This window comes from Dermacentor andersoni, chromosome 7 (assembly GCF_023375885.2).
Source record: "Dermacentor andersoni chromosome 7, qqDerAnde1_hic_scaffold, whole genome shotgun sequence".
In the NCBI taxonomy this organism is placed as follows: domain Eukaryota; kingdom Metazoa; phylum Arthropoda; class Arachnida; order Ixodida; family Ixodidae; genus Dermacentor; species Dermacentor andersoni.
Window position 1 is genome coordinate 134754552 of NC_092820.1, and position 11489 is coordinate 134766040.

General features: G+C 45.0%; 1 long non-coding RNA gene and 1 pseudogene across 1 annotated transcript; one reads left to right on the forward strand and one right to left on the reverse strand.

Moving 5' to 3' along the window:
• The first annotated feature begins 2124 nt into the window (after positions 1-2124).
• On the forward strand, positions 2125-4129 carry LOC129385535 (putative nuclease HARBI1; annotated as a pseudogene).
• Positions 4130-4638: 509 nt separating this feature from the next.
• Positions 4639-7146, reverse strand: LOC126533783 (uncharacterized). Its single transcript, XR_008612922.2, has 3 exons — positions 5828-7146; positions 5548-5580; positions 4639-5412 (listed from the first exon to the last, which is right to left on the reverse strand). It is a non-coding gene; the product is annotated as an uncharacterized lncRNA (long non-coding RNA).
• Between the last annotated feature and the right edge of the window lie 4343 nt (positions 7147-11489).

The following is an 11489-nucleotide window of genomic DNA, read 5'->3' on the forward strand; positions in this document are numbered from 1 at the left end:
CTGCGATAAATAGTTGTCTAGTATGATGAAGAACTGTAAAACAATATTTACATTTAGAAAAAAAAAATACTTTGCAAACAAGAAGTACACGAATAAAGCTTCCTTGGTTTACATAACTTCCGCCTGACCGGTGCTTTCACCTGACAGTGGTGCTTCTTTCGTAAGGAAGCATTCAGGGGTCTATTAATATGTCATGCTTACAACTCATTTTGTGCTTTTTAAAGACGTGTGAAAAACGAAATTGAAGATTTTGAGAGGGTATATTTGTTTGGGGAAGAAAAATAACCAAGGCACAATTAAATGTAGTGAACCGGGCCTGCACAACGATTACAATATTTATTGCCAGTACATTGTGTCGCCATCATTGACACACGCAGTGAAGCGTTTTGTTGACTTCCTTTTCCAGCTTGCCCTTTCTTTCTTCGCCGCTTCGATATGAAATTTTTGCATTATGACTTTTGCATTCGACGCGGGGTTTTGTTGGTCCGTTTTGAGTGGCCTATGGTTATGCGCAAGGTGAAAGACATTGATAATGATGAATTCGTAGCTGATAAAAAGGCGCTGAACTCTTGTAACTTACGCAATTATCATTGTACAGAAACGTAGCATTCCTCCTGAACCTTTCGCCTACGTGTATTTTGTAAACTTCTTTAAAAATTGCCCAGACGACGCGTTTCATTGCTAATTTTGATGTGATATATAGTGACTCCACAAAATGTTTTGCCTAGTTTTTGCAGAACCTAAAGGTAAACCGCCGATCCACTTGCCTGCGAATTTCAACTCACGAAAACAAAGCTAACGGATAAAAAATATTCGAACGTTTTGCAGTCTGCACATGCGTGCGGTAATTACAACCAAATATATACACAAATACTTGAAAAAATTACTTACTGCATTTGCACAGGCGTCTGCACAAGAACCTTCCACATGCGGTTTTCAACTATGGTTCAACCTAAGGTATTTTCAGAGAGGCATTGTAGGGTGATGTGGATGCATCATTCTGATTCCACAAAGCATATTCTATCGCAGCTGCCTAAGAAATGCACATACTGTTGCCCAAACATCGGTGTAAGCCATTTTTTGAGTGAACGTCTGCCACTAAAATATCGCATTTTGCCCTGCTTTATTGCACTGCTCTAACCGCATGCAACACTGTGACGTCTTTCTTTTTTATTTTGCGGATGCGTGCCATCGATACGTCTCCAAGTTACCTCTCAGTCGCCTCCACCGCTCTTTCATAACCACCGTCACACTTTCCAGTCTGGGAAAAAGACTGGGCGTGTCTTTCATAAACGCCACGTAGGCTGCTTTCCAAGGGGAAAACATGCAGTTTCTATAGCACGAAGGCCCTTCGGCTTCTCCATGGAATGACAAGATTGTTTAGGTTTTCTTACTATTACAAGAGGAAGGCGCGAGAAAATAAAATAAACAACGTTTACCAGCCAGCAATCTATTTCCTCGACGACGCCCTTTCCCCATCTCACATGTTCAGGCGCCACTCGAATCTGCATGCTGTTTCAATATAATAGCATGCGCGGCAGTCACAAGGCCACCGCACAATTACGGCGCTGCTCCCCACACTCTCCGCTCCCCCTACCTCTCACCTATGCTCGTGTACGGACTTACGCACGTTTTCTCTGCTGCGCGCAGTCAAATAGTACAGCATTTTAGGGTGCGGAAGAAGGCCTGTGCAGGGGCTCGCACTGGCATCTCATGAGGGCCAAATGATTACGTAAAATGCCAAGGTCACCGCATCACGCCGGGGTCAGAGATACTAATGTTGAATTCCAATGGCAGATCCAGATCAAGTTTTTCTGCTCTGTATGGAGCAATCCTATTCCAATGGCAGAATGGGAGCGTGGGGTGAGTGTTCCAATGGCAGATTGGGACCAGCCGCTGATCCCGGATTGCTCCGTGGAGCAAAAATATTTGCTCCGCCGAAATCGGCAGATTTGACCGGAAGTCCTCGTGACGTATTTTCTTCACCCGCCTCTGCTTCCTGTCACGGTCACCTGTTTCCGGTCGCGGGCAGCTATGGACGACATGCGAAACGTGGACGCGGCTTCGCGCCGTGCGATTTTGTTCGCGCTCCTAGATAGCTCCGACTCAAACAGTACAATTTCTATGTCGAGCGACGATTCTTCTGACACGGACAGTGAGTGTGACGCTGCTGTGTGCAAACGGGCATTTGATGTGATGTTCAGCCTGCCTGCAAAGAGGCCTAAAGTGATAGGCTTCGTCGAGGACGTCGTTCGGCGATACTCGGATGATGAGGTACTGTACAGCTCTAGGTGGTACTAGTGTGAACAAAAAAAAGCCTTTTTTCTGCAATGTTATGTTGTTCCCAAGTTCCGCAGGCACTTCCGTCTGTCGCGACCTGTAGCGGAGCAACTGATTGCGAGATTTGCTGCCCATCTAGCAGCCACGGCGGAGTGCCCGCAAAATCTGCAGAAACTCACGTGCTGACTTTCATATGGTGAGTTTACTTATGTTTACGTACTTGTGCCCATTTCCCGCACTGTTTATTGATTGAAAAAAAGAAAGTTTATTGCCTGATAGCGGAGGTCGCCATCCGGCGCACCCGGGAGCCAAGATATAAACGCGCTGCTTCTTGTCAAGAATGTGTTTACTAGCGTTGTGCGGCGGCTGGAGTGCAGTGGTCTACGTTCCAAGTCTGTCACCATGATGTAACGTAGATTAGGCTGCAGCCCACCCGGGTTATAGCCGCGAAACACTGGCCCCGCTGTAACGAAGCGTCCCGGCCGCTTGCGCTAGACGAATGCCGCTTGGAGTTTGTATCGCAGTTGCTTTTTCTTCATGTATTTTTCACGGTTTGCGTAATCGCGTCTACATTGAAGCAGGGTGGAAATATTGTTAACATGTATACCATTCCTGTAATGTCTCCGCTACTGTTCACAGAAACTGCATAACTGGAATATCAAAAGTTAAAGTGTTTAGCGTCGCAAAGAAAAGTGAAAAGAGCGAACATTCATTCTGGTTTAATAAATTGCATAGCAAAAGCATCGAAATTCAGGCCGGCGTTCTATCATCCCGTGCAAATTCATTTATTTTGCTAAATATTTGCAGGTATGCTGCCAATAAAACAAGCATGAGGGCGGTGGCAAGTCGCTTTGATCTGTCAGAGTGTTCTGTTCACAGAATCCTGATAAGGGTGGCTGACTTTCTCCTCACCATGGGTCCATCTGTTGTGACGTTTCCTTCCAACATGGAAAAACTGTCGAGTGAATTCCAGAAGGTTGGCATTCACCTATTTATAAAAATACTTGTGCTACAGATTGTTTGCACTAGAGTGCAAACATATACATGCATCTCTGCATGTATCAGTGATTACAGCATTGTTTCTCTTTCCACCAGGTGTCTGCAATCCCTGGTGTTGTTGGCTGCCTTGACGGCTCCTATATCAAAATACAATGCCCAGACAACAAGGTCTCTTCTACCTACTGCAACCGGCACCATTACCTTTCAATAACCCTTCAAGCGGTTTGTGACCACAAAAGACGATTTGTTGACACCTGCATTGGAAGCTCCAGCAAAATTCACGATTCTCGAATCTTCAAGCTATCATCACTTTCAAAGAAACTTCCCAAACTGTGCGAGGACAATGCGTACCACCTGCTTGGAGACGCAGCCTATCCCCTCAGGCCGTACCTTCTGACTCCATTCAGAGACTATGGAGCGTTGTCAAAGGCACACATGGATTTCAACAAAAAGTTTTCAGCAACGAGGGTGCTAATAGAAAACAGTTTTAGCAACCTAAAGAAAAGATTCCGTCAACTAATCTACCTTGAGCTCCGCACCGTAGAGTGGCTGAACAAATTTATTATTGCTTGTTGCATACTGCATAACTTATGCATTGAGTGCGGAGATTTGGAGCCAGATGAACCAGATGATGATGTATCACCTCAAGATGTCCAGTGGCATCCACAGTCATGCACCGATGACCTGGATGATACTGCCGAAGAAACTTTGTTGCGCAGACTGGGAGAAATAAAAAGGAGGAAGGTGCTGGAAGCAGTGCTGCAAAAGTAGTAGTGTTGTGCAACAACTAATGAACTCATGAAAATGGCAGATGTGTAAGGAGTGCAATAAATTGCTACATTTGTTGTAATGGCTCCTTGTTATGTATAGTTAGCACTGCATGGGTCAGTGTCTTGGGCCCGGCTGGAGCCCAGAAGTGCCATGTGTCCCGATCTTGGTACAGTTCTGTTCTATCCATTATCCCTTGAGCCTATACGAAGCGAGGTCAAGTTCTCTGTTATTATAAAGAAACTGTCATGCTATTTTTATTGCTTTATTATAATGGCATCAGTTTTTAATTTGACAATTTAGGAATCCTTGTTATGCAAAATATGCAAATTTGAACTCTACTTTTGTTTCAGTACTGTACATGTGCACCGTAGGTAATTCTCTCGTCAGATTGGACTGTGATCTGCTCGTTAGTTCACGTAAATTTGCAGGGAACCCATCTATAGTGATAGAAAAACATACAAGGCTACGAACACGAGGGTTGAGCCACTTAACGTATGAAAACATAATTCAAAAGAGAAATTCACTGTACTATACTAAATACAAATGAATGAGCAGCACAGTGTGCTAGGTAACAGAGCTTTGTAAGTAGAAAAAAATATGAATTTATTGCACATACGTCCCAACCACTGCGACACCAGTGCTAATTAGCTTAGGGTAACCCCAAGACGCGTTTGAGCAGTTCCATTTTTTGTTGATGTCGTTCAGCCTTTTCTTTTCTAATTTCTTCTCTGTACTTTTTCTTTTCGTCATGTCGCAACCGTCTCTCTTCTTCACGAGCAGCCTTTTGCTCTTCTTTTAGCTTTTGAAGGCGCTCCATCTCTTCAAAAAAAAGTTTCATTTCTTCCGCTCTTGCGGTTGACCCTCGTGCACTCTTTGCATGAGACAATTTCTTAGAATATGTAGAGCCTTGCGAGGGACTTGGCTGTGATTCCTCCGAACCACTGGCAGGTTCATCAGTGGTGCTGTCTTGAGAACAGAGTGACAGTGATGAGGAGGAGGGGCTGCGTCTCGCCTTTTGCGAAACTATCCCGTGGCTGTCACGTAGCTCTGCTGGTTCCAGGCTGTCGTCAAGCCAGCGAATTTTCTCAACTTCGTCCTCAAAAGGCACTGGTGTTGGAGAGTTCCCCGACTTCGAGTTGTGGTCCACTGCTGTCTTCTTACGCTTCATTACAGTCTTATAGCGTGTGCAGCACTGGTCTGCATTCCTGAGCACTCCAAGGGTTTCCTTGAGTTTGAAAGCAATCATTGACCACATTTCCTTTTTGTTTCGGAATTTTTTCATGGGTCCCACCGGTCGAAAGTATTGCTCATAATAATCTAAAAGTAATTTCGTTTCCCCTACAGTCCACTCACAACCACGGCCTGCAAACAAGAAAAACATAAATCAGTATGACACTTCCTAGCATAGTATAGCTCCTAGTTTCGTAGTATATTAGAATTTCTAGTTCATAGCAGTTCCAAGACTGCAGCACAAGATTCATCAAAGCACCAACTTACCACGGTTACAACTTTTTGCACCTTGACATTGTCCTGAAAAAAAAATAATAGGTATGAAGCACGATTACAAATGAAATTCCGCGCTTAGCAGCCCAACACCATAGCCACCAAGGAACCACAGTGGGTCGATATTAGCATGTTGAGAAATGTAAGCTACATAGTTTAATTCCGCTTGAGGTCTTCAGAAATATACTGCACTCCACTTCATTCACTGACGTATTGTGCATATACTTGGTTGCTTGTGGTTAATGTGCCCCATGCTGCAAGAGTATATTCTTACCTTGACTGGGTGTTAGTGCCACCTCAGAGGTTGAATTTGCCGAGCAAGCACCAGAGGGGTCTGAAATGCATATTTTTCGAAATCGATCTGTGAGGTCCAATTATCATTTCAATTTCTCAACAGCATTATCACGAGTCAATGAAACACTTCCTAAAAACGGCTCATAGCTGCGTCAAAGCTGACAGCTTGCGGTACATACTGTGATACAGCTCTAGGCAGTAACCGTAGTTTCTGCTTACTAAATGCAGCCTACATTATCCCTACCTTGTCAGATAAAGTATGCTCTGTCCCGCAAAATACAGCAGTACAGTGGAAGATGCCAGTGCTGAGCGGCGGCATCCAACTATTGCCTCAACGCCTGACGGTCGCCTTGATGTCATGCTTTTCAGACTTATTCGAACTCTGTAATTCGTAAATAACGAACGTTGAATTGAAATAAAAAAACTGCCCAGTAGGCGATACACGCCACGTCTACACAGAAAACTAATGACCCTTTGCCGATAAACAACTTCAGCGGCAATGCCGCGTTCGTAATCCCTTTGTGTTCACATCTGTTCAGCGCTGAGAGACCGTAATATGAACACGTACCTTGCGTTTTTGGCACTCCAGAAACAATGGAATTCACCAAAGCACTCACTGCTGGGCTGGCATTCAATAACTCAAAGCGGCCGGAGTGATCCATTATTGCGGTGCGTCCAAGGGCTCAAACACGTGCGATTCTCATGCGAAATACCGGAAGAAAAACAAGCGCGTAGAATGCTGGGATGATCCGCATAAGTGGATGGATGCTATAAGCTTCTCCTTTGAATGGGGTGGTAGGTTGCGCTTCCAAGCGCTTGTTCCTCTCTCTATTCTAGCGCCCTCTCACATGATTTTCCTGTACTAAGTGCTCCCGCGGGAGCGCACGCGTTCCATTCGCAGATATGGTGCGAGCAGATGAGAGCGATCTCAGTCGGGGCGACGCGCTCCGTTCGTGATCCGGCCGAGCGCTCGCGATCTACCATTGGAATTCAACATAAGGCCGCCGCGTCACGTCGCCAAACAAATGTCACCGATCACCGTGGTCAGAAACACCAAGGAAGGTGCAACAAAACACAGTACCTAAATGAAACTTCAACTCCCCTCTCAATTAGTGCATGATCACGTGGCCAGATGCCCAGTGCACAAGCCGATGCGAGTCGCTGCGCGCGAATCTCGTAGTCCGTTCGAGAATAAGGTGGACACGGAGACAAGCGCGCAGTATGCAGAGCGAAAGCGCCGTAGCCGTTTGTCCCGCTTGACAGAACGCGCAGACGTTCTGAGTGACACTCGCCGCTCCGAGATTACGCCGGGAACAGTATCCGCTTCATGTTTTGAGCCCCACGTACGTGGCCGCGGCAGCAGTTAATGTTAACCGGGTGGTTTTTTTATTCTCACCTTGTTTAGTTCTTCACACCGCCATTAAACGGGTGCTGACACGCACTTGCAATGTTGTAGAAATAGTCACCCGTTTCTCTCGCGCAATATGATCGGAGTTAGCAGGTATGCAAGTTATTAGGTGCTGGTAATTGCAATCGACGCTAATGTTGTTCTCGTAATGGTGCACCTGGCGTCACAGACGTCATCCTCGCGTCATGACACGGCGCAAACTTTTCCGAGGTTGAACAGAAATAGGCATGGGTTGGATAAGACCGCTGACTAAAACAAGGAGGATTGTAAACAGGGACTCAACGCTTGCTTCTATTGGCTGCGAACGCGCCCGGCTGTCGTAGCGATCAGAGGGACCGAATGGGGCAGTGTTTCAGGCGTCGTGATGTGTCTACCTCCTGTTTATTCAAACAGAAACATGTTCGCAGACGCAAGCGATATATCAAATTGCTATGTTCTCTCAAATATCATTTGACGTTGTGCGCGAAGAACCTTACTTTCGAGTGTCTTTTCTCAGTGCGCACAATATTTCATATCCCATTTTTCCTCGTCTATTCGCCTTTTGATCTCAGACTGCATCGGTGCCTCGTGCATTTGTTTCGAACTCTGTGTACGCCTATAAAGTAGGGACTCAGGGTGCTGCATCCTGTCCTCGATGTTTATCGTTATATGTTTGTGCGTGTATGGGACCTCATGCTCTAGATTTTTCGTACACATGACGTTGTTCCTTGTTACCTTACAATATACATATACTTCAATAAACATCTACAATATATCGATAGGGCAGGCGTCACTCTATGACAGGGTGACTACAATGTTTATTTTATTTTTACTTACGGAAACAAAATATTAGCCACGCTCAGACGCTCTGAAGTAATTGTTCTCAAGTTGGTGTAGATATTCATGTGTCGCAAAAAAAGAGAGAGAGAGAGAGAGAGAGAAGGCGGAGATGTCATGGCTGTACTACTTCCAAAACAAAAATGGGAATGAAGTGCGGGATACTCCCAAACTCTTATTCCCGCAAAGTTTATGGAAAATTTTCTGGAAAGCGTTCAGGAGAGCCAAATATCACTTTTGGGCGTGATTTTTCAACATATAACCAACATCAAATAGGCTCACCCAAAAATTTGAGCGTTGTTCAGACTTTTCCACTCCCTTCCGTGCATGAGGCTTTGATAAGATTACAGTAAACAAATCCCTAATGTTGTCAGCAATAGTGTGCGCACCGCCAAGTTACTGATTCGAAAACATTTCTTCAGAAATTACAGAAACTATTGAAGCATGTGCAAAAATGTTAAATTCGCTCCCTAATAATGCTAAAATTTACGATTAACGATCCCCAGAAAAATTCAGAGCAGACAAAAGTTATGAGGACGGTCACGTCAGCAGTCCTGTTAGCCCACCTGCGTATATAGCGAAACAGATGGAGTTGCCAGATGGGGTATCCCATTAAAGTACGTACAAATTCTTTCTAACCACTGCACATGCTATTTCTGATTTAGATCACAAATGTCAGTCAGACTGACAACAGGGCTTATTTGTTCATTGTTGAACATAAATTTTAAGCGCTCCAAGTAGGAGTCATTATTTTACTGTTTTCGCCAGCATGGTATGCATCATGCTGCCTGTAGCAGGTGTGACATACGTGAACCTAACAGCTGCTTTCTGGCCATGCATTCGCATATCAGAACTCACAGTTGTGCGTCATTGTCAGATTTTAATCCGTTAAACTAAACTAAACGTTAAAGGTATGAAATATTCCAGCACATCCATGCAATTCAGTCAGAAAATTTTAAACAGCACGACCACGAATAAGTTGTGATGCTTGTGCAATGCCTGATAGTTGGCTGACATCTGAAGCTCTGTAGTGGCTAAGCAGCTGACCTGGTTTTGACTAACGGTGGGTCTCCTTTTCACCACCACTCTGGGACGTAGAATTCGCTGGAAAATATATTGGTCTATGTGGCAGACGTCACGAGGGGAGTCGGTGCTTCTTCCTCCTCCCTACGGCCACAGGGACGCTCCCGCTACTCACAACGAGATTATTAAATTTTTCTACAAGTCTAGAAGGGTCTTTCCACCCCCTCACCCCAAGCTGAATAGGGCGCAAGCCGTTTCGCTTAGGCTTCTGCAGACCACTACGTATCCGTGTCTGTCCGTTCTCCACGAGGCTTACCTCTGTAAGCCTGAAGCTTACCTTACAGCTTACCTCTGTAAGCTTACCTTACAGCTTACCTCTGTAAGCCTCTGTAAGCCTGAAGCTCTGTAGTGGCTACGCAACTGACCTGGTTTTGACGAATGGTGGGTCTCCTTTTCACCACCACTCTGGGACGTAGAATTTGCTGGAAAATATATTGGTCTATGTGGCAGACGTGACGAGGGGAGTCGGTGCTTCTTCGGGAGTCGGTGCTTCTTCCTCCTCCCTACGGCCACAGGGACGCTCCCGCTACTCACAACGAGATTATTAAATTTTTCTACATGTCTAAAGGGTCTTTCCACCCCCTCACCCCAAGCTGAATAGGGCGCAAGCCGTTTCGCTTAGGCTTATGCAGACCAGTACGTATCCGTGTCTGTCCGTTCTCCACGAGGCTTACCCGGACGTGTATCGCGACGACGCCTGCACCTCCTGCGGGCAGACCTCCACTCTAGCGCACATGCTGTGGGAGTGCGGGTCGACATACCCCAAGTTTATCAAGGAGGAGTGGGACTCGCTTCTGCGTAGCCCCGCTCTTGAAAAGCAAATCCTGGCTGTCCGGCGTGCCCGCGACCGGGCCGGTGGGCTAGACCTGCCGGTCCCGACGTGGGACTAGCCAGGTGCGCGACGAGTTCGCGTCCTCGCCGGACCTGCAATAAAAGTTTCTTCACTCACTCACTCACGAGGGGTCATGTTTCTTTCTTCTATCATAGAGAGCGGCGTTATGAAGTTTTCCTCCTCTGTACCGACAACGTACTGCGTAAGCAAATAAAGTGAATTCTACATGGTTGCGCTGAAGAAAAATGTGCTCATACCTACTGTATGCTAGCATTGTTTAGCCAAAGATGAGACGAGCTGCTTTGTATGTATGTATGTATGTATGTATGTATGTATGTATGTATGTATGTATGTATGTATGTATGTATGTATGTATGTATGTATGTATGTATGTATGTATGTATGTATGTATGTATGTACGTATGTACGTATGTATGTATGTATGTATGTATGTATGTATGCATGTATGTATGTATGTATGCATGTATGTATGTATGCATGTATCATCACGCCTTCAAGAATATCTCAGCAGGGAGTATGTTTGCTGGTCACACAGAGCAAGATTGCCGAAGCTTTCCGGTTCAACACTAACAAAAACGAGTTGCAAACTTCATGGTAAAGTTCGTTCATTTTCCTGCTTTAGCTTGCGCTTTATTGTAGTTGACTAACTACTGGCTACTGAATGACAATTTCTTCTGGGCGAAAGTCTAACAAGACACTGTTGTAGATGCTCTTGCTATACAGCGTGATCCCTTCAAGATTTTAAAGGATTTTTTTTACAAATTGCCTACGTGGTATGGTATGAAAAAATTTACTTAGGTCCCGAGGAATCAGTCTAGGACTGATGCGGGCCGCTCCCACGTCGGGACAGAGAGATCGATGGCAGATACATAATTTTTTTGTCAATGAGCTGTATAATTTCAAAGGACGAACATTACTAGCACTACAAATCGAAGCACACATTCAACTAAAGAGCAAATTTTCACTCATTACCTTCCTCCCTAATTACCTTCCGGCACACATTTCAACATCCAAATTGTAGCCTCTGAGTATGCATGACGTATCTAGTGGAAATAAATTTACAGAATTGCACCAATTTTGAGACGTTGTTTCGAAACTGCTGGACGAACTACATGGGAGTTCCAGTTGCAGTAAAAGAAAGAAAGAAAAGCAACGCAATGAGAGTACAAAGGAACGCAGAGTACTCGATCCCATTTGGCCTTTTACGTAAGCATAACATCTCGAGTACGTCATTAGTAAAGCTCCCTCTGTTGCCTAGACTGTCAAGGTTAAGGCCCGCTGGAATTCCACCAAAAGTATACACAGAGCACCGTATGTATAATTATATTCATGCATTTATTTCAAAAGAACAAAACCATAATATGTCATCAGCCAACGCAGCATTTCGGGCTAGCTCATTGGACATAATACGAAATGTAGTAGTCCGAATAGGACGCGTACGAACTCGTACGTCAAGAACGCATTATGTTGGACAAAGCTATC